Raw genomic sequence first — 27,840 nt, forward strand, 5'->3', positions numbered from 1 at the left:
ATCCAACTTGTATCCATGTTTGACCTTGTTGTGAAAAAAACGTTATATAGTAGCTGCACAATGATACTGACAAAGGCAAGAATGACCACTTGAAATGGGTTACAGTAAATACTCTCAATTAAGTAAATCTTTCCTTGACCATGATGAACGCATGACCACTTCTTTATTTCTACTCCACAGTGCTACCCTTGTGAATGAGTCCTAAATGTATGAGTGCGGTCAGACACTAAAAAGGCACCCAAGCACAGACAGATGAAGCAGCTTATTTTCTGAAAACATTGTCATACTTTTTTATTTGATTAGATTTTCCACTTGATTCAACACTACTGAAAACCACCCATTGATTGAACAGGATCTGTTTTGAGTGACTTTATGGCAAGCTAGTACGTAAGCAAATTACGTTAGAGATCTGGTGAGTGCATTATACAAGGTTAACAGAAGTCACTGTAAAAGTGAGTTCATAACAAAGATTTAAAATTCTATTTGTATACCTAGATCCAGCAAATGTAGATATTAATCACTGTTTTTCATGACACACACCTTTTTCAGCAAATGAAAAGCTGTGCATCTGAGCTTGACTGATCTGCTATGTAAACATTATCCATCCAGCAAATTAGTGATTGTTTCATAACCACTGTTTTCCATATAAATTACTCATGCCTGAAAATCAATTACATGTCCTAGGTGAAATTCTGGCTCTGCATGGGTCAAAAAACCTGCTAAATCACCTGGTCTGCTGATGACTGTGGTACAGTTTCTAAAATCAATGTTTTTCATATTCTGAGAGATTGGACCCTGCCTGTGGACAGAAGGAAAAATATTTTTGTAAAGCGTTACTAACCACCCGGTGGTGGCCTCCACTACGCTTTCGGGAAAAGATATATACAGGAGGGAATAGAGAGTGGCAGGATGAAATATTGCAAGCACTGGGTGATGGGGATCCAATCAACCATCCAATAGGACACAGAGTATTTGAAGAGCAACATTCCTGACCTCCAGGGGGTAGGAAGATAGAGCTGATCTGGGACGTCTGACGGGACAGGATTAGGGAGTTAAGTGAGCAGGAGTATCATGAAGATAATATGACCATCCAAATGCCCAGTGCATCTTAATGGAATTTTAAACTTTCAAATAGTCATTGTTTTAGTCTTGGTTCTGAAAGGGACCTCCAATATTGATTATCATCAACAATACATGCTACACAGTTATATCTTTTATTTTTTATTGCTAAATGGACTATTAAAATGATAGGTAGCTTGAATTGAAATGTTATACAATGCAATGTTAAATTGTGAACAACATCTATTATTTTTATTGCTTCATATATTTCAAGAAACGATCAAGGTCTTTTTTACATAGATTGTATGCAATATAAATAACATCTGTCTGCCATAGTCACCCCCCTCGATCTTAACTGATGTCCATGTATGTTACCAATCATTGTTAATATAGCCACAATCAAACCAAATAACAACGGAAGACACACATCATACATTTTAAAACATCTTTACATTAATTTCACAACTATATCAGTAGATTTCTAGTACGCATTACACACTAAAATGACATTCCAGACTATACTAATGCCCTTGGCAAGTAAAGTTCTTCGAATTTATAGATTCTAGTGACGTGATGGCCAATAATTCATAAATAAAATCGATTCAATTAGGAGATATCAGCAGATGAGGTCATCATAGTCAGGTATAAATAATTTTATTAAAAGTAAACGGGACCATAATCGCTAATCAATATCTTTTTAATTTTTGCCCCAGAGCTTACAACATTCACTATAAAAATTCACTATAAAACCGCAGGCTTTTCTTACCTAAAGTCTCAGCCACAATCTGTGGGTATACAATAATTGTTCTCAAGTAAACATTGCTGTGGGACAAAAGTAGGAAACCTCCACCAACGTGCTGCAACTGACCAGGGACTAATTCTCTTTTGTCCTTAGGAAGTCTTCTCTTTACCACAAGTTCTGGTACTGAAATAATACAAAACTACCTTACATTAAATCTAAATTAAAGACTTCTCTTGTTGTAATGTAAACAATTGGTGACGTTTTGTTGAACCATTAACATGTTTTTTTCTCCATTCAGGATGACAGCAAAGGTAGTTTTCCCACGTTTAATCCGCACGTGGTTTGCCTAATTAAATTGGCCTGGCACTATAAAAACCCAAATACGTTCCACCCTATCTGTAGGTGCCAAAGTAAATTGCGTAATTATATTTCCAAAATAGGGAGCTGCCCATTATAAACACTTTTTAAAGAACAGCAAGTTGTGTATCAGTGATATTATGAATAAATTACGCGGGACTGAGCCTAAATTTGGAACCATAGAAATGCTGCTTCGGTAATTCTTTGTTTGTATTCAAACATACACCACTACTATTTTCGAATTAGCTTCATAGTAAAATTGCGGTTAAGGCTACTCACCACAGACACGCGATCAGTAGCAGTGCCTCATTTGTGCTGGTGGTGGGAGCTAACACTCATTTTTGTGTAACGGGACTTATTTTACATTATCTTACTTTACTATTTTAGTTTTGACCTGAGCGAAAAATAAATAGGCAAAAAAAGTGGACAGGATGAAGGGGAGAAGGGTAGGAAAACTATGGCAAGCAGAGGAAGCAAGAGTAAACAAGCAACTGCGGCAAGAGTCAACTAAAGTGACTGGCTCAGTGGCGGCTGGTGATTGCAAAAAGTGGTGTGGTGAGGCAGAAGTTTGTACACAGCATTGCACCACACAATTGAGCATAGCAGGCAAACCCGATGCCCGATTTTATCGGAGAGTCGGGCTGGGAAGAGAGGGTGAACACAGATATTAATTTTTACATAACTCAATAGTATTCTTTTTAATCAACCATGAGAAGATGAAAGGCTGAGTCAAGTGCCAGAGTTCAAACCGTGGGGTAAAATACAGATCATCCATCAGCTTTGTCAGAAGGCTTAGTGGATGTATTAGCCCAATGAGCCTTTGGACCCAGCTAAGAGACAAGAGGCCTGAGACTGACAAGAATCTCTTTAAACTTTCACCAATATTTCCAGCATATGTTCAGCACAGTTTCTCATCAACTCACATATTTCTATCCAGCCATACGCACTCATTTCCCCACTAAACTATATACTCCCATCCACGCCCTCACCCATTCTGCTGTTTACCCACTAACTCATACTTATTCACAGACTCAATCATACATTCTCGCCAAACCACCCTCCCACTCATTCACATTGCCTAACCTGCTCAGTGTTGTATTTCCAGTTATTACATTGTTATTGGAGGCAACAGGTTGCATTCATTCAATTTATTGTGTTTTAACAAGCTTTCTTCTACCCACCTTAGCATTCCTACAGTCATACTCTCAGTTACTCACTCAACTACTCACTCACGATCACTCCCCTACCTACCACATACAACAATTATTTCACTTTCTCCCACTTTACATAATTCACCTACCCACTCATATTCACCCTTCAAGCATCAAGATTCACACAGTCATTAATCCAAATCATATAACCATTACATCTACCTATTTACACAGTCAACCCCCACATTCAATGCCTCACCCATTAACACTAACACACCAAACATCACTCATTGAATAACCTGCAATTTAATTAATAAACAGTTGCACCTTGTTACCACTTGTTTTATTCTCCTTGCAGATTACATTTATTGTCACAATAAGCACATATAATTTGCAATGGAGAAAAACATGCACATGTAGTTGTGTCAGTAAAATGTTTTGCACTGACCCGATTAGTACTGCAGAGGAGACAGCAATTAGAAAGGAAAATAAAAAGACAAGAGAAGGAACAGATTTTTTTCCCCAAACTTACTTGTGCAGTTCTTTTTTTTGAGGCAGCTGCTGATCTGTTAATCTTGATTGCAAAGGTTACATTGGGTATCAGGATTTTTGTTTTTGTTTAATATAAAGCGCACTCGACCTGTTCAGGCTTCTCTCGTGTGCTGTGCTGAGCAGGAATGTGCTCGTAAATTCACCAAATCTAGCACGAGCTCCTACCACAGGCCAAGGAAAATAAGTTTGTCTGCAGCGTCTGTTGGAAACTTCTCCTAAACACACCCTTTCAGATCTTGTCACTGGGTGGAGTTAGGCCGGTCGCACCTCACCCTGTGACGTCACCTCACTACTAAGTGACATGCACTCTTGTGGAACCCGGGCTTGACGGCTAAACGCCCGAGGCTGTTTTTAATAGCCGCGCTGGAAGAAGGTGGAGAAATCAGAACAACTTCACCACGCTCTGAGGAAACGACCAGGGCTGTGCGTGGATAAGCCTTGCTAGTACAGACTCAGGCACGTCCTCGCGAAAGGGCACACCTTGCAAAAATGCCTAGCATGGTAACCTTAATTTCAATTACGTTTTTACAGTACTTAAGCTTAGGTGAAACTATGAAATTAAGAGGCATGAGGTGGGTGGAATTAAGTACTCTTGGGTTGGTGTTCGGCAACCGCAGCATTTAGCAGCCGCTGCAGCGGGCTCTCAGGAAAAACTTTGGACGCCGGCACTTTTTTTTTTAGGGCAACTAAAGCCCTGGTAATTGGTAATGACAATACTTAGCTAAGTCAGTTCACTTTAATCTTTATTTCATAACGTTACCATTGCATAAAAATACATATCACGGTAAAAAATACATATATCTCCGTATACAAAGATGATACAATAGTACGCAGCGCAGGTCCTGAAAGCATCCGTTAGAAAACATACATAGTTAAAACTACATAAAATTGAGATTTTCCAAACAGTTTAATTAAAATATCATTCAATACACTTAATATAAAATTTGAATAAAATACCTGCATTTCCTAAAGCGGTTAGGGGTCGATTCATGTAAAATAGCCAGATCTGCAGTTTATAGAGTTAAAAAGCCATATGAAGAAAAAAAATGGATAGACCTATTATACACTCTAGGGAAATTAAAATAAAGGGAAAAATCCACTTATTGCTATACACTTTCCCCTTCCATAAAATGTAATTCTTTCCTTCGTTTCCATGCTGCCCAAAGAAAAGTGGTCATAACAAAACACACTAAAGGCTTTGCCAGGCAAAGCAGGAGCTGAAGCGCTTCTCTGCGATCCAATAAATTGCCGCTATGCAGAAAATGTTCTAGAATTATTTTCCTTTCTTACATGTAAAGTGACAAAAGCACACTATATGTTCAGTGATCTGGCCAAATACCCCATCACAGACACATCAAGATAAATGTTTTTGGCAATAGGTATTTGACAGGAAACCCAACATCAATGGAATACAATTCCGTAATCCAGTCAGAATAAATCAATGCTGCATATTATGGACAAAACCCTAATAAAGATTGTAAGCTTGTGCCACTGGGGGAGGAGACTAATTTAGACTAACACTACTTTTATATTTATTTTTAACCCATCTTTGGCTAGCTACATTTTCCAAGAAGGTCTGTTTTAACTTCTCCTTGCGAAAGTTATCCAACTTTCTGGGGCCTCAAATAGATCACTCAATCCGAATTTTGATAACGTGGATCCTACATATTTTATCTGAAGCATCTCTTTGGCTTGTTCCATCTTGAGAAAATCCCTTAGCACAGCTTGCTTCAGTGACACCGATTGCCTTCTCCATATGGAGTGCCTCATTGGTAACGGAGCCAGGCACATTCCATCGCCAATACACAGAAGACCCGCTTCATTATGGCATATATAGTTACAACAGCTTTTAGGCAGCAAAAGCAGCCTATAAGAAGAGCATCCTTCGAACATTGCAATGGATCTATATCTGCAATGCTTCAAATGTGGCAATGACTTTTGCCTTTGCCATGTATATAAGTAACATTTCTGATATGGGTTTATTCCCTACTTTCCTAGAAAAGTTCAATACAGCTGCAAACACTCTCTACAAATGGAGAACTCTGTTTGAGACCATGTCTTTCCAGAGATATTTACCATTGAAAAGAATTCCCAAATATAAAAAGAAATCAAACACCTCGACCCTACGCTGAGATATCTGGAAATCCAGACTTTTCTTCATCAAGAGACCTGTGATTTAAATATTTAATTTAGACTGATTAACATGTAAGCCCAGGGAGGCAATAAAACTAGTGTACTCCTCTATGAGTCTCTGCAGCGCTCTTGGAGGTCCCGCTGAGATCATTGCATCGTAGCACAGAGCAGAATCGGAAGGGGGGTTGCCTCGATATATGGATCACCCCTAGTGCTTTCCATGTTGGTGTAGAGGGAGAACAGGAAAGGGGCGAGCACACATTGCGGCGAGCGCAAGGTAAGTGATTTTATTCATTTTTTTAATTTAATTTTACCTATCCATTTGTCTGTTGACTTTATCCCCACCCTGCCCCACCTCCCCACTGCTCTTACCTGTGCCGACCGGACATCTTGCAATCCTCACTTTGAGTTGTCCCCACTGACCATTCATGAACCCTGACTTCAGAGGAGCCAGCAGGAATGGGGCTTACTCTACGAAAGATAAGTGGAAGTGCAGGAAACAACACTTTGGTGCACTTGGTGTGTCATTGCTTGGCCTTGGGGGTGATGGGGAGCGCAGCATTAAAATGACATATTAAACAACCAGCCAATAAACCAGATGAACAGATTATCAGCTACAAGATACCAGATTCTGTAGTGCAATTCAGCGCACACCAGGGCTATCTTTAGGAGTATGAATATGCACACATCTTAAGAAACCTTAAGGATCCTGCAGAAAAGTGGAGTACTATGTGGTGTGGGGATTAGTCCTCACCATGTAATACTATCACGATACCTCAAAGATAGTCCTTGGATTCACACTAACAATTCCTTAGCTCAGTCAGTCAGGCTTTACTAGAGAGGCATGCATTAAGCTTATCAGAGTACCAACATGGAAAATAAGTAATTGGCACATCTAAAGAGAAATCGGTCATCAATTTTTACAAATAAAGTATATTTTTATCTTACTTTTGACACCAACATGAATGAAATTGAATGCATGCAACCAGAGTTATAGATTTCAAAAATAATAGAAAATTAATGCCAAATAATACGAAGAAAATGTAACATTTTGGTAAATTGTAAAAACCACTAGTGACAATTGGTCACATGCAGGTCAAGTTGTATTGTATCCTCCTGGGTAAAGGTGATGTGAGGCCCAGGACCAAGCCATGACAGTCAGTTCAATTTTACCTGGCCCTAGAACCCAGGTGCAGAATTGTCCTGGCTGTCCCTGGTGCTAAACAGGAGCCGCAGAAGAGCTGCTTTTAGCACTGCAACAGTGCAGTGGGGAAAAAAGATGCAAAAAGACAACAACCGAGTGGTTGCTGACATCGGTCAAAGATCACATGGGATTCTTTCTTAATGCAGCCTTGAGTAAAGGGGTCGGTTGCTGGAATAGTGACCAATAAGTCTTGGCAGCAGTAAGTGGAGCTGAAAGTAACTTCAACATACGGTGGCCCACAGGAACGCAGTAGCTGCCTGTAACTTCGTGGAAGTCAGAAACACTGTTCCCACAATGCACTAGGCCATATGGATTTGGGTCATCCCTTAGCGGGCAAGTGTAGCCAGAGATTCTTCAGACGAAGAGCACTGTTCTACCTACAGTTTGCAGGGCGTTACTGCCACTAGTCTATGGGAGCATGAGGGTGCTTCAGGCTTCCCAAGGGGTTCCTCTGTCTGGGAGAACTGAGAGATGGCCTAGGATGAGTTTCAATCAATGTTATGTTATGTTATGTTATTCGAAATTTATCAAGCGCACGGTCACCCAGGGGTTTCATGGCGCTAAAGGTGAGAAAGATGGTAAACAATACACCTAACCGTGCGCTTGCTTGAATAACCAGGTCTTCAGTGCGCCCCTGAATTCCGCCAGCTTAGTGCAGCTCCGGAGTGACAGGGGAAAAGAGTTCCAGATCTTAGGGGCCAGATAAGCGAATCGGCATCCGCCAAGTCGTTTCTTTTTAAAAAGGGGCACAGTGAGAAGAGACAAGTGGGCAGAGCGGAGATTGCGGGTCGCTTCGTATTTATTTATCAGATGATTGATGAACCTGGGACTTTTGCCATGAAGGGCTTTGAAGATCAGGCAGCCAACTTTGAAGGTAACCCGGTGGGCTATAGGAAGCCAATGAAGGGTAGCTAGCAGTGGTTTTGCCGAGTTCCTGCTATTGCTTTTAAATATTAATCTGGCAGCCTGATTTTGTACAATCTGCAGGCGTTTAGAGAGAGCCAGGGGGAGGCCTAAATAAATAGAATTCGAGAAGTCTAAACGGGAGAGGACCAAGGCAATTACCACCTGGATAAGGGCCGAGTGTGTGAGCAGATGAGCAATTTTCTTGATCTTTCGTAACTGAAAGAAGCTGGAAGAGATCACCGTTCCCACCTGACTTTTCAGTGAGAGGTCGGAGCTGAGGGTGACCCCGAGGCTCTTCCCCGACAGAGAGGGAGATGGGGGAGATCCCATTGAAGACGGCCAAAAATGAGGTCCCCAGATCGTTGCATCTTTTGCCTGGGAGTACCAACTCAGTCTTTCCAGGATTAAGCTTTAGATGGTTCTGATCCATCCATCCTTGAATGTGCAACATAGTAATCTGGAATTCCTCGACAGAGTCCGTTGAGTTTAGTGGGAATACCAGCTGCATGTCATCCGCGTAATTGTAAATAGTGACCTTCCTGTTTTTTAGGGAATGCAGCAGCGGTTTAAGATACAAATTAAATAGGAGGGGGGATAATGATGACCCCTGCGGGACACCGCAGGTGGTAGAGAGTTTGGGTGCCATAATGTTCTCGAGCTTGACTGCCTGGGATCGGTCCTTGAAGAAGGACTTGACCCAGCCAAGAGCCGAGCCGCTGAGGCCGGCTTGTTCAACACGGTGTAATAAGATGGTGTGATCCACCGTGTCAAACGCAGCCGACAGGTCCAGGAGTACCAGGACCTGATGTATGCCCTTATCGGCATTGGACCTCAGAGTATCCTGGACAGCGAGGATCACCGCCTCGGTGGAATGTGCCTGGCGGAATCCGGCTTGGTTGGGCTCCAGGTAGTCAGATATCTCTATGAAGTTGGAGATGCAGCTAGCCACATGGGCTTCGAGCAGCTTAGCACCATAAGGGAGGAGAGATATGGGACGATAGTTTGATAAATTGGAAGGGTCGGCACCAGGTTTCTTAATTAATGGAACTAGTGTGGCGTTTTTAAATTAATTAGGAACTATTCCCTGTAATAAGGACTCATTCAAGAGGGGGAGTATTCCTTGAGGAAGTGTTGAATAAACTTCATTCAATATGTGCGGGGGACAAGGGTCATTAGGGGACCCGGATTTTACACAGGTTATCAGCTCCACTAACTTGGGTTGATCAATAGGGGAAATAGCCTGGAGTTTGCAGGGGTTTCTACAAACTTCCACGCTATCCACAGTGATAGAGGTGGTTTGAATGCTATCCTTTATGATGGCAATCTTCTCCTTAAAGAAATCATTAAGCTGATTACACATCAATTGAGTAGGGAGCTGAGAGAGAGAGGTTCTGACATCATTACACATTTCGCTTACGACTCTGAAAATTTCTCTAGATTTATTTTGGGCCTTGGAAATTTTTTCTGAAAAGAAGACTGCTTTAGCAGATAAGATGGAGCTCTTGTATTTCCTGCGGGCTGCCGTATATAACAATCTTTCTTTGTCAAGATACCCATGTCTCCATTTTCTTTCCAGTTGGTGGAGTTCTAATTTTTGATTTTTTAGGTCTGTGGAAAACCACCTGTGGGCATCCATACGGCGAGCACGTGAGAACTTAGTTAGGGGAACATGCACGTTGCAGGCAGCTAGGAGCCATTCGGTAAGTTCTTTGTCCATCAGGTTAATATCGGGAGAGGATGTTCAAGAGAGTTAGCCAAGGTGGACAGAAAATCTTGATTGTTTAAGGAGCTCCATTTCCTAGCTAACCCTCCCAAGGGAACAGGAGTTTTTAAATGGCCCTGGAAGGTGATGGAGAATTGCAGTAAATGGTGATCAGACCATATGCAAGGTGAAGTCGTAGGGATAGGAATAGGAATATTATGTGACCCAATCTGGTCCAAGATATGTACTTTTTCGTGGGTAGGAGTCAGGACATATTGAGAGAAATTCAGATTAGTGAGAAGCTCAAAAAGTTCTATGGCATGAGGCCCTCCTTCCAAGTTGTTGTACCAGTAATTTAAATCCCCTATTAACATGACCTTATCGTAATCAACGACTAAGCTGGCCAGTTGCTCAGACAGAGAGACTGGGAATGTAGGAATAGTTATAGGCGGACAGTAGATCAATACCAGCGCCATAGTTCCTTTGTCTGTATCAAATTTAATTACGAAATTTTCGGTGTCTGGTAGGTCCAAGGAAGATGGAGTGGTGAATGTATGATCTTTATGGATGATGGCGGCGACGCCACCCCCAGGTTTTCCTGGTTTTCTGTTCACTGACAGAATGTAATAGTCTGCCTAGGGCTGTAAGAATCTATCTAAGAGCGTTGCCACAAGTGCAGGGTATCCCTCTTTTGCATAGTGCAAGTTTTGTTGTCGCGGTCATGGGTCTCTCTTCCATCCTCTTCAATGCAGATTGTTCAGACCTGAGGTTCTGGGTGTCCCTTAAATCCTAGATTTAGGGGAGTTAAGGGTGTGGGAGCTAGTAGCCAATGAGCAGCTAGTCCCTCAGCTAATCCACCCCTGCTGTGATCACATCCAGGGGTGTAGGTCACCTTTTCTACCCAGAACCTCTATTCTGTCAGTCCTAAGAATGGCATAAATCAAATTTTAGTGGAAGATCAGGCTGCTGACCCAGGAGGTGGCGCTAGCCTTCTCGGGGTGTAAACCTCCTGACTAACTAATTTGCTACTTGTTGGGATGCAAATGTGCCTGTGGCAGGTGGAGGACTCTTTCCTCCATTGGGAGTCAGCCCTGATGCATATCATGGGCAGTTTAGCCTCTGAAGCTCAACACCTTGATGTTCCATTTCACTAGCCTGCTTGGTAGAGGGAGGTGTGACCTCCTTCTTGCCCAAGCCTTAGTTCCTGACTACTCCTGGGGGTGATCACATTGCCTGGCAGAAGGTCAGAATCTTGTTTTGGCATAGTTTGAAATATTTGTAAAGTTGATTTATGGGTATTTGAATTTTGTTGTGTGTTTCAAAAAATGACATCCAACATGATTTCATTTCATATCGGCAAGATTGTCACAATTCACTTTATAAAATCCTCTTACTTTACAGTCAGTGAAAAAGGTAAACACCAGTCTTCAGGTTAAAAGAACAAGAAGCAATTAGAAAACACAACCCCTACATTTGACCTCTGTTTTTGAATTCACAGCAAATGTGACAAGATAAAAACAAAATGTAAAGGCATCTTTATGACTCATTCACCTTCGGAACTCAAGCATGGTTATATTGGGGGTGCTATAGCACTCCCTAACCCCTACTCCCAGCACCTATAGCAGCAAGGCTGGGGTAGAGTTAGTTCCATGTCAGGCAATGACTTAGGGCCTCATTGTGAGTGTGGTTCTGTTGGGAAAGAGGCAATTTACTTTGTACAAAGCATAAAATACAGTATGACTGTTCACTTTAGTAATAACCAATATTACAGACAAGTGATATACAGGTTCAATAATATTTCTTAAGAACCTAGTCGTATTACTTAGAACACACCACAAAGACCCATGATTTATGGTCAAAAACTGAAAATTGTATTGTATGAATACATATTATTGCAAAAGGCTGTCAGTAAAACAATACAATACACAACAATAAGGTGATTGAAGTGCAAGAAAAAGTGACTTGTGGTGATAGGTGAAAAAAGTGCTGTAAAAATATTACATGAAATGGATAACATAAAAAGGGGGTTGTGTTGAACTGTCCATTGTTTTCACTATGAATATACGTCCCATGTATAATTTTTATGATTAAGTCAGGGAAGCTGCATGGACTAGTCTGGTTACAAAGTCGACGTTTCGACCCTAGGTAAGATCGATACTAATTTTGCGTCACAAGCGGGTCTTCATCAGGACAAGGAGTGTCACGGTCCGCCGCTCCTCAGGATCAAGATGATGCTCATAGGATTCCACCTCCAGCTTTCCCCGCACTCCGACTAACAATAAGTTTACGGAGCACAGAAGTAAGCAGGTGAGGGATAAAAAGGGAGGGAACAGCAGTGGAAGAAGGATACCTGTAATAAAAGACCACACTTTAGTACATGTAATCTCCTAGCTATACTAATGTAAAGCATGCTTGCTGCTTAGCAATACCTGATAATCCTCTCAGGAATGGAAACCTTTCCTTCGCTATTCTCTTGATGAGATATCTTCTCTCACCAACAGATGTCTTCCCTATGGATTAAAGAATATCCTGGTAAGACTTTGTTGCTATTTCCACAAACATAAAACTCTCTTAACCAAACACGTACATACCAGCCTTTCTCCACCCTTTAATCCACAAAGAAACGGATCCAGTGCCAGCCACAATGGATTGAGTCATCCAACTTCTCAATAGAGGAATATATTAGTACGTTATAGAACTAATGGCTCTGGCAATTAAATAAATGTTATTCCGGCAAATGTTGTAAGAAACAATTCTGCTCTGGATAAGACAAAATCAAATGTTAAACGAGAGGTAATTCAATCCTGGAACAGGATACGCTCTTACCTCACTGAAGGTCACAATGTCTCCGAATGATAAACATCTTTACTCCGCTGAGTAGAATCCACAACTCAATGTGCTCTGACATGGAAGGGGGCAATCCAGCATCTCCCGTGCACATAAGAAATACTCGCATCCATACGGCTTTCAGGAACGGTAGAAAGGGGGCAATCCAGCGACTCCCTGCCGTCTAAAGCAAACACACCTGGAGCTTCCACGAACGGTCAGGAGGGGACAACCCAGCGTCTCCCTCCCGTCTCCGGGAATACTCAAAAAGAACACCAAAGGCGTTCTGCTCAGCTGAGCAGCACGCAACACGCAACAGGGGGCACAGAATGTAACATGGCGGCCGCGGTGTTACTCTCAGGATATTAGAGCCCTGCAACGACCTCCAAAGGCTCCGCGGGAACAGAGCGTCCGCGAAACCACAATACCTTCTTCTCAGAATCACGTGCGAGGCACCCTGCGTCTCGCGGGATTTTATAGCCATTCCGAAATACCTTCCAGAAGGATGGCCTTGCGGGAGATGCAGTCCCTACGTGTTGAATCTAGGTAGGCACCTATCGGACCCTGACAAGGAGTGTGGCTAGACAAATGTAGACATCCTGTCAAATGAGAAAGAAAAAGGATTCGGGTGTGTCCAACCTATCTAATGTACTGTCGCTAGGAAACCTGATGGGAATGTGGTTACCATAGGGATGAACAGGCTGTGATGTCCTGTTGGGTGAGTGAGAAAATCCAGTTGTGGATAGTGGACCTACACCTGGTGGTTGTGGTCTAGAAAGTATACGGACGCAGGTAATTTAAGAGGCAAGCGTGAGTCCTGCTTCACAAATAACTGCGTAATTTATGCCATTAAAAGGGAGTAATCTAATAATTTAACAATTGTTTCCGAATAAACCTGACTGAGACCATAGTAAACCCGTAACTAGAGGGGACCTACAGACGCAATTAATCGTAATAGGTGGATTTCAAAATGATGCGCCTGATCAGCTGTGGTACGCGCATCTGAACCTAGGCTGCACAAGGAGTTATGATGTAATGCAACTCCGCAGTAAAGTGACTCGGGATGTGAAATTCAAAGGGCCACAGGCCTGACCCAGTCACTGAGGGGTCAATCAAAAGGTTCAGACTAGATTGCAGTATGCAAAAAGGTAAAGTTACCTGGGGAACAATTTGTATCTCTGGCAGGCTCCACCAGCCGGATGGAGGCGAGCTGCAATTTTGGCAAATGCATAGGAAGCTGTGTACTTCTGCTGTGTACCGGGACAAGCGAGGCTAGAGCCGGCCTCTGGAACTCGCTGTCACACGTCTTCCACTCGCCCGTTAGGCCTCCTCGCCGGGAGCCGGATGGGAGTTTAGGTTTGATCCCCTAGCATCTGCCTGACACATCTCCAAGGGGAATCGCCACAGCCTTAGTGAGCCTGCTGCCCGACTGAGAAACGCCGTAGGGGCAAAGAACAACGATCCTGCCTTTGCACATCCTGCCCGCCTCCCGCCGCTCGCTGTGAAGCTGAGCCGCTGAGTGGAGTGCGGGGCAGGAGACTTCAAGTTCCATCAGCCCAAGCGGGCTGCAACGTAGGAAGCCGCGCCAGGAGGCGCTTAAATCCGGCGTCTGCCCCAACCAACACGGAATCGCCAAAGCCTTAGTGAGCCTGCTGCCCGACTGAGAAATGCCGTAGGGGCAAAGAACAACGATCCTGCCTTTGCACATCCTGCCCGCCTCCCGCCGCTCGCTGTGAAGCTGAGCCGCTGAGTGGAGTGCGGGGCAGGAGACTTCAAGTTTCATCAGCCCAAGCGGGCTGCAACGTAGGAAGCCGCGCCAGGAGGCGCTTAAATCCGGCGTCTGCCCCAACCAACACGGAATCGCCACAGCCTTAGTGAGCCTGCTGCCCGACTGAGAAATGCCGTAGGGGCAAAGAACAACGATCCTGCCTTTGCACATCCTGCCCGCCTCCCGCCGCTCGCTGTGAAGCTGAGCCGCTGAGTGGAGTGCGGGGCAGGAGACTTCAAGTTTCATCAGCCCAAGCGGGCTGCAACGTAGGAAGCCGCGCCAGGAGGCGCTTAAATCCGGAGTCTGCCCCGCCCCGCGGGACGGGAGCGGGACGCCGGGCGAAGCCCGGGCCAAGGGCGGGCCCGTTTCAGCCCGTTCCAGGCAGGGCTGGGCCCCCTCCCCTTGGTCCGGTCCGTACCCGCTTGACGACCCTCTCTTCAGTTAAAGGTACTCTTTGGTTCTGTGATTGTGATTCTTTTGGACCACTGCCTCTGTGCCTGCATATCCACACTATGTCAGTAACAAGGGGATCCAGAAGTAAGACTGCACTTAGAACTGCTCAGTTTATAGGTCCTATCGACAAATTTATCTCCACTACTACTGAGGCTATCAATTTAAACATTTCCCTTTTAGAGCGCAGGGTTTCCCAGGACCTTGCGTTTGCTAGGAGATCCTCCCTGGGTCTCATAGCTACAGCTTTAACCCCAGCCCCAGCAGTTACATCTATTCCCAGCCTTTCTCAACCTGGAAATGTTATAGCACAATTACATTCCATTCCCAATGCCGTAGATTTATCGGCCACAAACTTGTCATTGGGTCTGGACTCTATTGAGAACCTTGAGATCACCCCGGATTTAGAGCGGATTGTAGTTGACGACCAGTCTCAAGGTATTCATTCTATGGGGGTGAGAGAAGGCGCCATTCCTAAGCAGTCAATACCTACAAACAAAGGGAATAAGGCCAACCAACATCCTAAAAACAAGAAAAAGAAAGGGACTAATACAGCACCAGCCATGAATATACCTACCGGTACTAACCCTACAACATCTGCTTCGCTTAATTCACATAGTACTTCTAATGGTATTGTCCAGGGGGGTGCACCTGGCCCGTCTGACTTTGATAATATTCAGTTGTTTGAAAGACTCAGGGACTTATTTAAACAACAACTCCTGCCCCTGGAACGGAGTATTATGGCCATTGAGAAACAGCTTGCCATACTTATTGATAAATCTCCGAACCATCCAAGGGCAGGAGCAGCTAAATCTGGGGGGGTTACACCTGTGGTTTCAGCTGTGGTGTCCTGTCCGGGGGTCCCTTCAGCTAAGACTAACATAGATAAACCATCTGTTAATACAGTTATGTTTAATACCAAATCTATAATAAAGGATCCTACAATTTTAACATTGTCTATTTCTAACACCTGCACTAATTGTTCCAAATCTAAGCCGAAAGATAAATCAATACCCCAGACACCGTCATCTAGTCAGCAAATTCTTGCTGTCCAGACCCCACAAGTTACTTCCAACGATGCTAATCGTACCCTTACTAATGAGCCTTTACAGCAATCTACCAGCAATAAAAAGGCCCCCAAAGCTAATTCCCATGCAGACAAAAAGAGGCCTAGACCCAAACGCCCTTTTCAATTGGCCCCAGAGGTATCTCCATTTACGGCAATTTTAACAGGAGTACCGGAACTTCCAGAGGGAACTGATGAACCCCACTGGTCCCTCCGGAATAAAATTCTGCAATGGCTTTGCATCCATAGGCCTTTAAAGCCCCCATTCACCTGTAGAATATCCTCGGTACGTAGGGTTTCTTGGGTGGGTAAGATCCCCAAGAGCATTCAAGGGGATTGTGTCATCATTACATGCGAGGATGTCTCTACTGTGAACCACATATGTTCATGGCCTGACCTAGAGAAGAAGGGAGGAATCGATACCCATCGACTCTCCTTTTTCTACCCCCCTACTTCTAATTACCACTACCCAATTCCACCGCCAAATTGGGCTTTGAACCAAGAACACCAATGGGACTATGGCGACCCATGGCAAATTCAACAGTTTAGAGGTAGGGATTGGGTACCTCGTCCCTGGTATCCCAACAACAACCGTTTTGCAGACGGCGGGTGGCAGGGCATCCAAACCACTAACAGATTTGACTGCCTGGAGATGGTTGATTGACTTTATGTCCCACTTCCACCGACTCCAACTGTCCACAGGCGGTCGGTATCTGATGCGGTTGTGCGATCTGACCCCGTCAGCCCTAACTCTGCTCCCACAGTGGCCCCTGTGTTTTCTAGTGGTCACATGGTTTTACATAAGACTACAGCATCCGAAAGTTCTTCTATCCAATCACCCCCCTTTTGTCCCCACCCTTTTAACACCCAATCCCCCACTTGTCGGGTAGTAACCGGACCCTCAAAGATACCAGCTCAGGTAACTAAGCCTGGTGACCTTATTTTGATATCATGGAATATCGCTGGTATCGCAGGGAAATTAAATACCCCTTTTTGGTCTAGATTCATAGGAGAAGGGTTCGATATAGTCCTCCTCCAGGAGACCTGGAGTCAGGAAGATATCAACGTAGAAGGTTATTCTTCCTATTGCCTGAATGCCACCAAATCCAATTCTGGCAGGGCAAAGGGGGGTCTTTTGATTCTCCTTTCCAACAGATTGGTAACCTACAAAGTTAGAAGTAGCTCAAATGTGGGAGCTCACAGCCAGGTATTAAGGATTGCACGTGCTAAGGGTAAGGACCTGGTTCTTGTCAACTTTTATAACAACATCTTTGATGCCTCCAGAGGGAATATCTTGTACCCCCTGGAAAAAGAAATTGCCAAGGCTATAGGCATTTCAAATAGGCAGTTAGATATCCTATGGGCTGGAGACTTTAATTTGCAGCCATGCCAGCTATCTAAGGGTAACCCATGCGGTTTTGGTGTGGAGTCGGATAATTTTAATGGGGGTGCGGGTAGGAGTGAGGATTCTCCCCACTTCCCGCACTGTCATTACGGCTCCACCTTAAATAACCTGCTACTAAAACTAGATTTATCCTTATTAAATTGTAACAAAAATAAGCAGAATGCCAGTTGCCCCACCTTTACAGGGAGGGAAGCTGGGACTTTTATCGATCACATCTTGTTCTCAAGTAATGGGGACTATTCAAGCTTGTATGTGAGAGAGGAAAGTCTTAGCGATCACAACAGTATATGCGTCACCCTTCCTCTAAGGGGTGTCACACAAAGAACTGGGGAAACCTGCACCACCGATATAGTGTCCCAACGGCCTAACGCTCCGAGAATCAAGTGGACGGGGGTCAATTCTGCGGCCAAACAAAGGGAGGTAATAGTCAGCTGTAAAATTGAGATTAGCTATTGCCTTAAAGATGTTGTTAACCACGACCTTCTGATATCTCAATTTATTAATATCAATACCATCATTGAGGGTATCTTTACTAAAAAACCCTCAGCTAATAAAACGATAAAACTGGGATGGTTCGATCTTTATTGGATGCCTCAGTAAAGGTTATGAGCAGAATTCTGCTCAAAAGACTAGAAACTTGGGCAGAAGATATGAGTATTTTAACTAAAGTGCAATACGGCTTCAGGAAGGGGATGGGTACCTTGGAGCAATGCGTGAACTTGGATCTTTTAATTAACAAATACACAGTGGCCAAAAAAGGTAATTTATTTTTATGTTTTGCTGATCTGAGCAGCGCATTTGATTTAGTTGATCATGGCATTCTATGGCAGGTTTTACTGGAGTTAGGAGCACCGAAAGAAATAGTACATTTCCTGGCTAGGCTTTACCAGAAACTTTCTTGTAAAGTCCGATATGGCAGCCATGGTGAATGCACACCATTCTTCAAGGTATCTAGGGGCATCCGCCAAGGATGCGTACTAGCTCCTCTTTTATTTTCTCTTTTTATTAACTGTGTTGATCGCACCTTGGCCACCATATCAGCAGACGCCCCGCAGATTGGAGGCAATTCTGTCTCAATCTTACTTTATGCGGATGACGCGGTACTTTTATCACGCACTCAGATAGGCTTACAACGTCTCATTGATGGTTTTATGTTGTTTATACAAAACAGGAGACTCTGTGTAAACAAATCCAAGACCTATGTTATGTTGTGCGGTGAGTCAGCCAATAAACTAAAGTCCAATTTCTATCTAGACAGCGATAAAATGTTACAAGTTAAAACATTCTGTTATTTAGGAATCACCTATGCTAATGATGGATCCTGGAAATCAGAGCTTGAAAATGCTAGGTTGAAAATGACTTGTTGTACCAGCAGTGTTTTTCGCTTCTCATCTAAGCTCGGCTCGAGAAGCATTCGTGACATGATTAACATCTACAATATTCGCTGTGTTCCCTCGGCATTGTATGGGGCTGGAGTGTGGGGCCACACAGACGGCACCCCCCTCCAAAAAGAGGAGAACAAGTTCCTAAGAAAAGTGCTATGTGTTCCCCACTCCGCCTCCATTCAATTAATTCATGATGAGGTTGGGGTCGAGTTTATCTCGGACTTAGCAGCCGTTCGCCCACTCTTATTGTGGCGTTCTATTTGGGCTAAGCCTGAAACTCGATTCACTCAAGAAATTATTCTTGATTGTATAGGCCTGGACTTTTCTTTACGTATTCTTTGGCTGAAATACATTAGTTTTTGGTTTAAGACTCTGTTTGATATTGATGTTCTCACTGACCCCGAACTTGCGGTAGAAATACCCAAAAAAGAGATTAAACAAACTTTCCTGATGTACAAAAAGAAAGGGCGAGATGAGGCATATGGCAAGTTAACTACCGTAAAGTTCTATAGAGAACTTAACTTGCCATCGGGGTTCCAAGCATATCTCCTACATGTCAGCCGCCCATCTCATCAATATGTTTTAACTCGCGTCAGGTTGGGCATTGTACACCATCTTGTTGCGTTCCCAGTACAGAAACAGAAATCTGAAACCCCCTGCCCTTGTGACAATGTTTCACGCCAGAGCTGCTGCCATTTCCTACTTTTTTGTAAATTTTATCATTTTCTAAGATTAAGGTATTTAAAACCTATATTTATTAAATACAATATACGGTCTTTTAAGAATGCCCTTGTGTTATTATCAGCTTTAGAAAATGTGGACATATGTTTTTTTGTTGCCATTTATATTTTGAAATGTACAGCTGCCAGGAAAAGTATTGTATTGCCATGATCTCCATATTCCTGTCTGTACTTCTCAAAATGTACAGCTGCCAGGGTGAGCACTTTTTTAGCAGTGTTGAATTTATCTTTAACCCTGTCTGTACATGTTTTCTTTTTTTTTTTTTTTTGACTCTTTTATACTTTTATCATACAGCTGCCAGGATATATTTAGTGCTGCTATATTTCTATACTTTCCTGTCTGTATCAACAAATTTTAAATCAAAATTTTTATGTCCCATGATTAGGCGGGGGCTTGTTGTTCAACGTGCAGCTGCCAGGATAAACATTTTGTGCTAATTTATTTACTCCTGTCTGTACGATTTTAACTGTTAACTTCTATTCCTTTTTGCCATTTTTTTGTGTTTTTTAATTACGATCCAATGTAAACGCTTGTCAGTATGTGTCCTATCCTCACATGAATTATCTTGGATTCCCCTGTATAAATTTCGTATTTTATAACAATTTTTAATGTAATGGATTGATTTCATGTTTTGCTTGTATGATTTGTTTACAAATCGAATAAAAGCTTTGAAATTGAATTGCATAGGAAGTCAGTAGGAATCCAGCATGGTTGTGGGCGTTTTTCAAGAACCATGCCCATCACTTCAATGGCCTCCTCTTGTGGTAGGCTGGTGTACAGCGAAGAAACGTCAAGCGTAACCATATATTGAGTTGTTCTGCCTAAAGGTTGATTCTCCACCAGCTGGATGGTATGCATGGTGTCCCTGAGAAATGAACACGTCTCTGTAACACTAGGTTCTAGAAAACTGTCAATAAATTGATTGAGTGGCTCTAAAATAGACCCACATCCAGAGACAATTGGTCTTCCAGGAGGGTGCTGTAGATCTTTATGAATCTTGGGAATAGTGTAAATGGTTGGGATCCTGGCCTTAGCTTTGTTCAGGAAGTTGTATTCAGGTTCCGTTAGAAGGCCTTCCATAAGGCCTTTTTCAGTCAGGTCTTTTACTTGAGTTTAGAGATCTCTTGCGTGGGGTCTTTATTGATTATTTTGTAGCTCTCCACACAGTTCAATTGTCTGTTAATTTCTGAAATGTAGTTTTCAGTGTCCTGTATAACTACTGCCCCTCCTTTGTCCTCGGTTTTTATCTTGATAGACAGGTTATTACAAAGGGATTGTAATGCATGTCTTTCCTCCTTAGTGATGTTGTGTTTGATATAGTTGGTGTTGTTTAAAAGATCCATAACTTCCGTCATGACTATCTTTTCATAGGCCAAGATCTTTTCACTCATCAAATATGTAGCAGGTGTGAATGTTGAGGCTGGACGAAAATAAGTGGCATTTTATTTTTTGGATCACTGATTATTTTAAGAAGTGTTTTAAACGTATCTTGCGGAAGAACTGTTGTAACTCAAGTTTGATGTTGTAGGTGTTGGGAGGAGTCGTAGGAATAAATGATAGACCTTTTGATAGTACATCATGCTCAGCATGAGTGAGGGTGTAACCTGAGATGTTGATGACAGGATCCGCTTGTGCAGGTACAATTGGCTCCTCTGGATTCGCTTGTGCAGTTACAATGGGCTCATCTGGATCTGCTTGAGCAGGCACAATTGGCGTGGTGTGTTGAATTACCATCAGTAGGTCCACCTTCTTGTCTGGATTTCTCCATGGTTCTCTTGGCGTTGAAATCTGATTCTCAAGTTCCCGCGTTGGATATTCCTTCCTCGATTCCATCTTCTCGGTTACTCCCAACCTGGCTCCCTGTGGGTCCATGCAGGGTCCCCTTAAAAAAGAAGAAGAGGAGGAGGAGGCTCTTGGTGTCTCTTGGAATCTCTGTCCTTGTTGGTAAGACCGGTTGTCGGTACTGGTGCTAGGCCTTTCTGAGCCACTTTCTGAACTGTAACAGTCAAAACTTAATTTATGCGATCAGGTGCCCATGCTTGAAAACATACGTCGGGCAAACGACACAAAAAGTTAAAACCAGGATCTTACAGCATTGCAGAAGGATTAGATGTAAGGTGCAGGGGGGCCCCCTTTGTGGATCACTATTCCACAGCAAGACACTCGGATGAGGACATGGAATGGTGGGTCTTGGAAAAAATCACCTCACACCCAGGAGGTGGGAACATACCCTCAGCCTGAAACTTCAAAGAATGTAGATGGATCCAATGTGTGGATTCTGTCAACCAGGATTGAACAAACACTTCTCCTTTATCACCCACATAGATTAACTCATTAATTGCCTGCTAGCCCGTCTCTAGGGTTTGCTGTCCATTTACATTTATTGGAATGGGTAATATTATATCACTGACTCTGACTCATTACTGTTCACGCCACATACATGAGTCCCAGCTTGTCAGAGCTTTAGTAACACCTCCAAGATGCAAGACTCCTTTCAAATGTTTAATTTGTTTCCTAGTCAGTTAGAGCATTAGTAACACTACTAAGGTGCAAGACTTCTTCCAAATGTATAACTTTGATTGGTGCCCGAATCAATTAATATGAAAAATTTGAATAGCACCCGATTATTATTCATATGTATGTTCCTTTTTTCAAAAATTACTATTCATATGTATGTTCCTTTTTTCAAACTACGTTATATAATTCTCCATTGTTGACTGTTTTTGTGAACTCAATTTGATCTGTTAAAATGCTGTATACATTGATTGTCTGACTATGTTTCTCTGTTTAAAGGAATATTCAATCTCTGCAAATTACAAAATATGTTAAAACCCCTCATGTACGCCTCTGGAATTCATTATCAGCATTTGAGCTGTTCCACCCGGGGTGTTATGACTTTCAATAACGCCGACAACTACATTCACCTAGCATCGAGCGGTGGCACGTCAGCCATCTTGACATATATTGACAGATTTTAGCGGGCTGCCTTCACAGCAAAGAGCAGCAGCAGACGGAATAGGTCACGTCACCCTCCATGTAAGTAATTCAATTCACTGCATTTAAAATCATCAGTCTTCCTGTGATCTATGCGGTGTATTTAGGACCCCTCTTTTTGTTTATTTTGCATGTAACGATCGCTAGAGAGCAGCTTTAATATAAATATTTTCCACTTTGTCTCCAACCGGCTGGTGGAGCCTTTTACGTGATTACATTCGGTTCTCAGTTAGTTTTAATTGTCTAATCCTCTCAATGCGACCATTTAAAGCTATTATAATTGGCAAGTGCTTTCTCAAATGTACAGTTCGTAGGCGCCTTGTCAGCTTTTAGCATGGTCTCCCTTTTGTTTGCCTTTGTCTGTTACTCTCATGCACTTTAGTAGTTCAGTGCGGTACCTGTTATAACTATCTCTGTAATTATTAGCCTATCCCAGTTGATCTTTGAGTACTATCCACGCTTTCCTTCATCTACAGTGTTACGACCGCTTGAGGATGGCATTTGCATACATTTCAGCTCGTCTCCAGCGGGCTGGTGGAGCCCGCCAGACATACAAATTGTTTCCCAGGTAACTTTACCTTTTTTGCCTACTGCAATCTAGTCAGAACCTTTTGATTGACCCCTCAGTGACTGAGTCAGACCTGTGGCCCTTTGAATTACACATCCTAGGTCACTTTACTGCGGAGCAGCATTACAATACAACTCCTTGTGCAGCTTAGGTTCAGATGCGCGTACCACAGCCTATCAGGTGCATCTGTTTGAAATCCATCTCTTACAATTTATTGCGTCTGTAGGTCACCTCTAGTTAGGGGTTTACTATGGTCTCAGTCAGGTTTATTCGGCAACAATTGTTAAACTATTAAATTACTCTCTTTTAATGGCATAATTCACACAGTTATTTGTGAAGCAGGACTCACGCTTGCCTCTTTAATTACCTGCGTCCATTTACTTTCTAGACCACAATCACCAGGTGTAGGTCCACTATCCACAAATGGATTTTCCCACTCACCCAACAGGACCTCACGGCCTGTTCATCCCTGTGGTAAGCAAATTCCCATTCCCATTTCACTTGACTGGGAATTTTGAAGGTGCTCGATCTTTAGCAGATCGAGCACCTTCGAAATTCCCAGTCAAGTGAAACCAGGTGAACTCAATTATCAATTGAGCCCGCTATATAAAAAGGACTCAAACTCCCCTAGCTTCACATGCAGAGAAGAAGCGGAGAAGGGAGGAAGTCAGGCAGGATCACTCCACTGACCAGTAAGTAATATAGGGACCAAATAGGACTCTTTCATTAGGCACTTAAAATGTTAAATGACTACTTAAACTATGGGGGAATACTGTCCAAATACTAAAATTTTAATTTTATACTTGCCTATAGCTTGGAATATTTTTTTTTTTAAATTCCAGTTGATTGGTTACGGAGTCAGCAATTAAATGAACAAGAGGAACCAATAAGGAAATACCAAGAACCCTTCCAAGACAGAGCTAAGGTAAGAACTGCCCTGAAATAGGAAATATAGGACAATCAGATAAATTCAACCATAGTAAATATAATTCGAATTACCCATTGCATTGCAGGTTCAGATTGAGGGAACCTTGGACTTTTAATTAAAACAACGTCCTCCTTAACTCAGAGAAGCAGAATAAATACTTTCTGGTACGCTCTAATTATAACAACTTAATAAGCAACCAATTAGATCACACGGTGGACATAAGAGTAAAAAATCGTTTTTTTCTCCATTAGAAGAGAAAAAAGACAACCAACCCGACACTTACGGAGAAGAATAAAGTAAACTACCCATAAGGTAAATTGTTGAGAAATGGCACTTAGTGTTTGTCCTTAACAAGGGGGGTAGGAAAGTCAGGCAAAATCAAACCATGAATACCAGTGGAATATAGTTACTTTCTCTCTTACAGCAATTGAAGAAATGATATAAATAGACTTGGATAACCAAAGAACTTGCCAGGAAGGAAATAATCCCTAGGTAAGAGACATTAGACATACATTAAAGCAAGTAGAGGAAAGAAAATACAAGGATAGAGTAATGATCAACTCTCCTTTCCTTAATCACAGCTCGCTTCATTTGTGATCTTCCGAGTTTTTTTAATTGCACAAGACTATTGGAGGTGCCCTCTAAACCCAATAGGTATGTAGTTTAAACATAAGGACTATAGAGGGCGGCTTGTTTTAACTAACCAATCAACCCTGGTCTTTTTGTTAAATACAAGGGGCATTCTTAGAATATAGATGCCAAATGGTCATGGGGTGTTACCAAATAATAGGGAAATGTAGGAGAATGTATAAATGCAATCTATGAAGAGAATCAACATGAGCAGGGTCTAATGGAATGTCATTGTATATTTCTTAGTTGTGTATGTAATGAACAAAGTCCTGAAGAAGGTGCAAGATTGTGTTTGCCACCGAAACGCCGCGTCGACAATTTGTTTATTTTTAACCTATCACAGTGTGCCCAAAAAGGAAAAGGATTATTTTCTGTAATGAATTGTACTTGTGTATGTTTTTAATGACAAGTTTTTAATTTTGAAATGATATACAATATGACTTCAGCAATGTTTTGATATTTGAATTGCCTTTTCAATAAATTAATGAAATTTTAAGTTCATGTGTTAGTATGTGCTCATGTTGAATAACAAGTAGATACACATCTGTACATTTGGTAACTCCACAAAGACTTTATTAATTAACATTTGGTAGGGCTTGAATGGCCTGTGGTGGATAATTATCCTTGATAAAATTGTGGAAAAGGAAACCTTTTGTTTTAAGTTTTGATCCTGTGCCTGCGATATTTCATTCCCCAACGTCCTAATACCTTCTTATCACAATTAATCATGTAAGTAATGGGGCACAATTTAACCTTCATCGTACTACACAGCTTCGTCATGATAGCTCTAGTCTCTTTTGCCCATTTTAATTTGTTGTTCTGAATTTCATTTTTACACCATTGTGGCATTTTGGTGTTCTCACCTACTCCTAGGCGTTGCAAAAACAGAGAAGGGCCATACTGGCTAGGATGCCCCATGAGGTCAGTCCTAATTCAAGCCTTATGGCCTGTACCATTGCCGACAAGGGGAGTGATAATAGATTTTTTTGATTTTTGCCTTCCTCAATATCCCAACCCTTTTTACCGCTCAAGTATAAAAGTTCTGCACCATACAGAAACTGCGGAGGTACCATGGCAGAGTAAGCTTTGAAAACTGGTCTATCTGACATCGCACCGTAGGTTTTGTTAAACAATTTCAATCTGCTAATCGATGATGATGATCTTAATTTAAACTCATCTAGATGGGTATGCCATTTCGAACCTCTTTCAATCCACATTCCCAAATACCTATATTCTGTGACTGTTTCTACTTTCTCAGACCCCAAAAACCATGTGAATCCAAATTTCCTCCAGTTAAAACTCAGGGCTTTGGTTTTGTCCATATTAACCACTATTTTTTTTGGGAGCAATAATCATTAAATATATTTAGTTTCCTTTAAAGGTCGATTTCGGTCTGATCCATGATCACTAGGTTATCCTCATAGAGCAAACATGCAATATGCTTACCATCTTGTTTTGGGCTTGCCCCGTTGGCGTTCCCTAAGGTCAATGGCAGATCTGCAAAGAACAAGGAAAACAGCAGGGGGGCCAATACGCATCCCTGCCGCTACCCATTTCCAATCTCAATCTCCTGGTTAAACTTCCATCTACATCTAAAATGATCTGAGCCCAGTTCTTTCTGTGGAGCATTGGGATCAGACTTAGCAAATCTTTAGGGATACCATAACTGATTAGGGCCTCCCACAATAGCTCCCGGTCCACCAGATCGAAAGCTGCGCGGAAGTCCACAAAACAACAAAATAAATTCCCCCGCTGTTTGATCGACGTCCGCGATATAGCCCAGAGAGCAAAACAATGGTCAATTGTGGAATCGTCTTCTTTATAACCCCCCTGTTCAGGGGGCATAATCTGATTTTCTTCTGCCCACTTTAAATTCTCCCAAAATTACTTTTGCAAAGACTTTCTCCCCTATATCTAGGAGATTTATTAACCTATAGTGCTTTGGTAGATTCCAATCCCCTTCTTATGAATTGGTCTTATAACTGCACCCCTCCAACTTTCTGGTACAATTCCTGTCTCCAAAATCACTTGGTACATCTTTGCAAAAAACTCTGCCCACCATTCTGGTCTAGTCTTTATTATTACTGCCGGCGGCACGAGTGAGGTTCAAATTTTATATTATTTTCTTTATATAACTGGGGGAAAAACGTTCTTTTAGGTCGTCCCTCACCAGTGACCAAACTGGCATCCCAGCCTTATCTTGTACTGGCCAGTTCCCATATATCTCTCCCAGGTAACCCACCCAATCGTCCTCAGGGACCATACAGTCTAGGGATCCTACTTTTCTACCACAATCCACCACAAGGAATAATGTACCTATTCTTATTAGGTCCAGTAAAAGTTTAAGTTTTAAACCTGAGCTCAGCCTCAAGTATCTATGCGCCAAGCAGACATACTTACCTTAAGAAAATGTGTGAAGCATTTAGAAGTACCAAAGCAGTTTAAAAAGTAAAAAACACAGCACAATAAAATTCCCAATCCAATTCATAATAATAGGGAATGAGAATTCTTCAATGAACAAAATGATGTAAAAATGACAAAAACCCAATACGGGAAATGGGGGATATTAAGTTTTACGTTTTAAATAAAAATATCTCCAAAAAGATTTAGGCACCAGCCCCTCTGTCACCTGGTTTCACTTGATCTAGTCAGAATTTAAGGCCAACTGTGATGGGGTGCATGTTGGATACTGAAACCAGGTCCACCCCAGTTAGACATTTTACTTACCAATGTAGTCTCTGTAATTGAGGTCAGGAATCCTCACTGGGGCAAGTCAGCAGGCTATGGCCATGAAGGGCTCCACCAGGTTGGAAAGTCATCAGATGAGGTCCCAGTGAAGCTATTGACATTTGTCCGGCAAAGCTAAGAGCGGGAGAAATTCAAAATTCTTGCCCAAGGTAGGTCCCTCGCCAGCCAGATACTTTTAGTGCCTTCGCATGGTGAAGATTTCCATTCTCAAACTTGGGGCGTGATTTATATTTCAGCAGACAGGTTATTCCATCACAACGAGATTGGATATCCGTCCACCAAAATATAACTGCCATAATGGGATTTATATTCCAGCCGACGGGACATCGGTCTCTGTTGTGACATAGTAACCCTACCGCCGAAATCTATATCAGGCCCTCAGTCACTTTTATGGAGCTCGGACTCATCCACTGGGGCAAGGCTGCAAGCTGTAGCCGAACAGGGCCTCAGAAGGCTGGATACCATCTCCACGATGTCCCACTAAAAAACAGATTTGCTTGTGCTTTCAAGAAGTGCTTTCAGAGA

Source organism: Lissotriton vulgaris, chromosome 9 (assembly GCF_964263255.1).
Source record: "Lissotriton vulgaris chromosome 9, aLisVul1.2, whole genome shotgun sequence".
Taxonomy (NCBI): Eukaryota; Metazoa; Chordata; class Amphibia; order Caudata; family Salamandridae; genus Lissotriton; species Lissotriton vulgaris.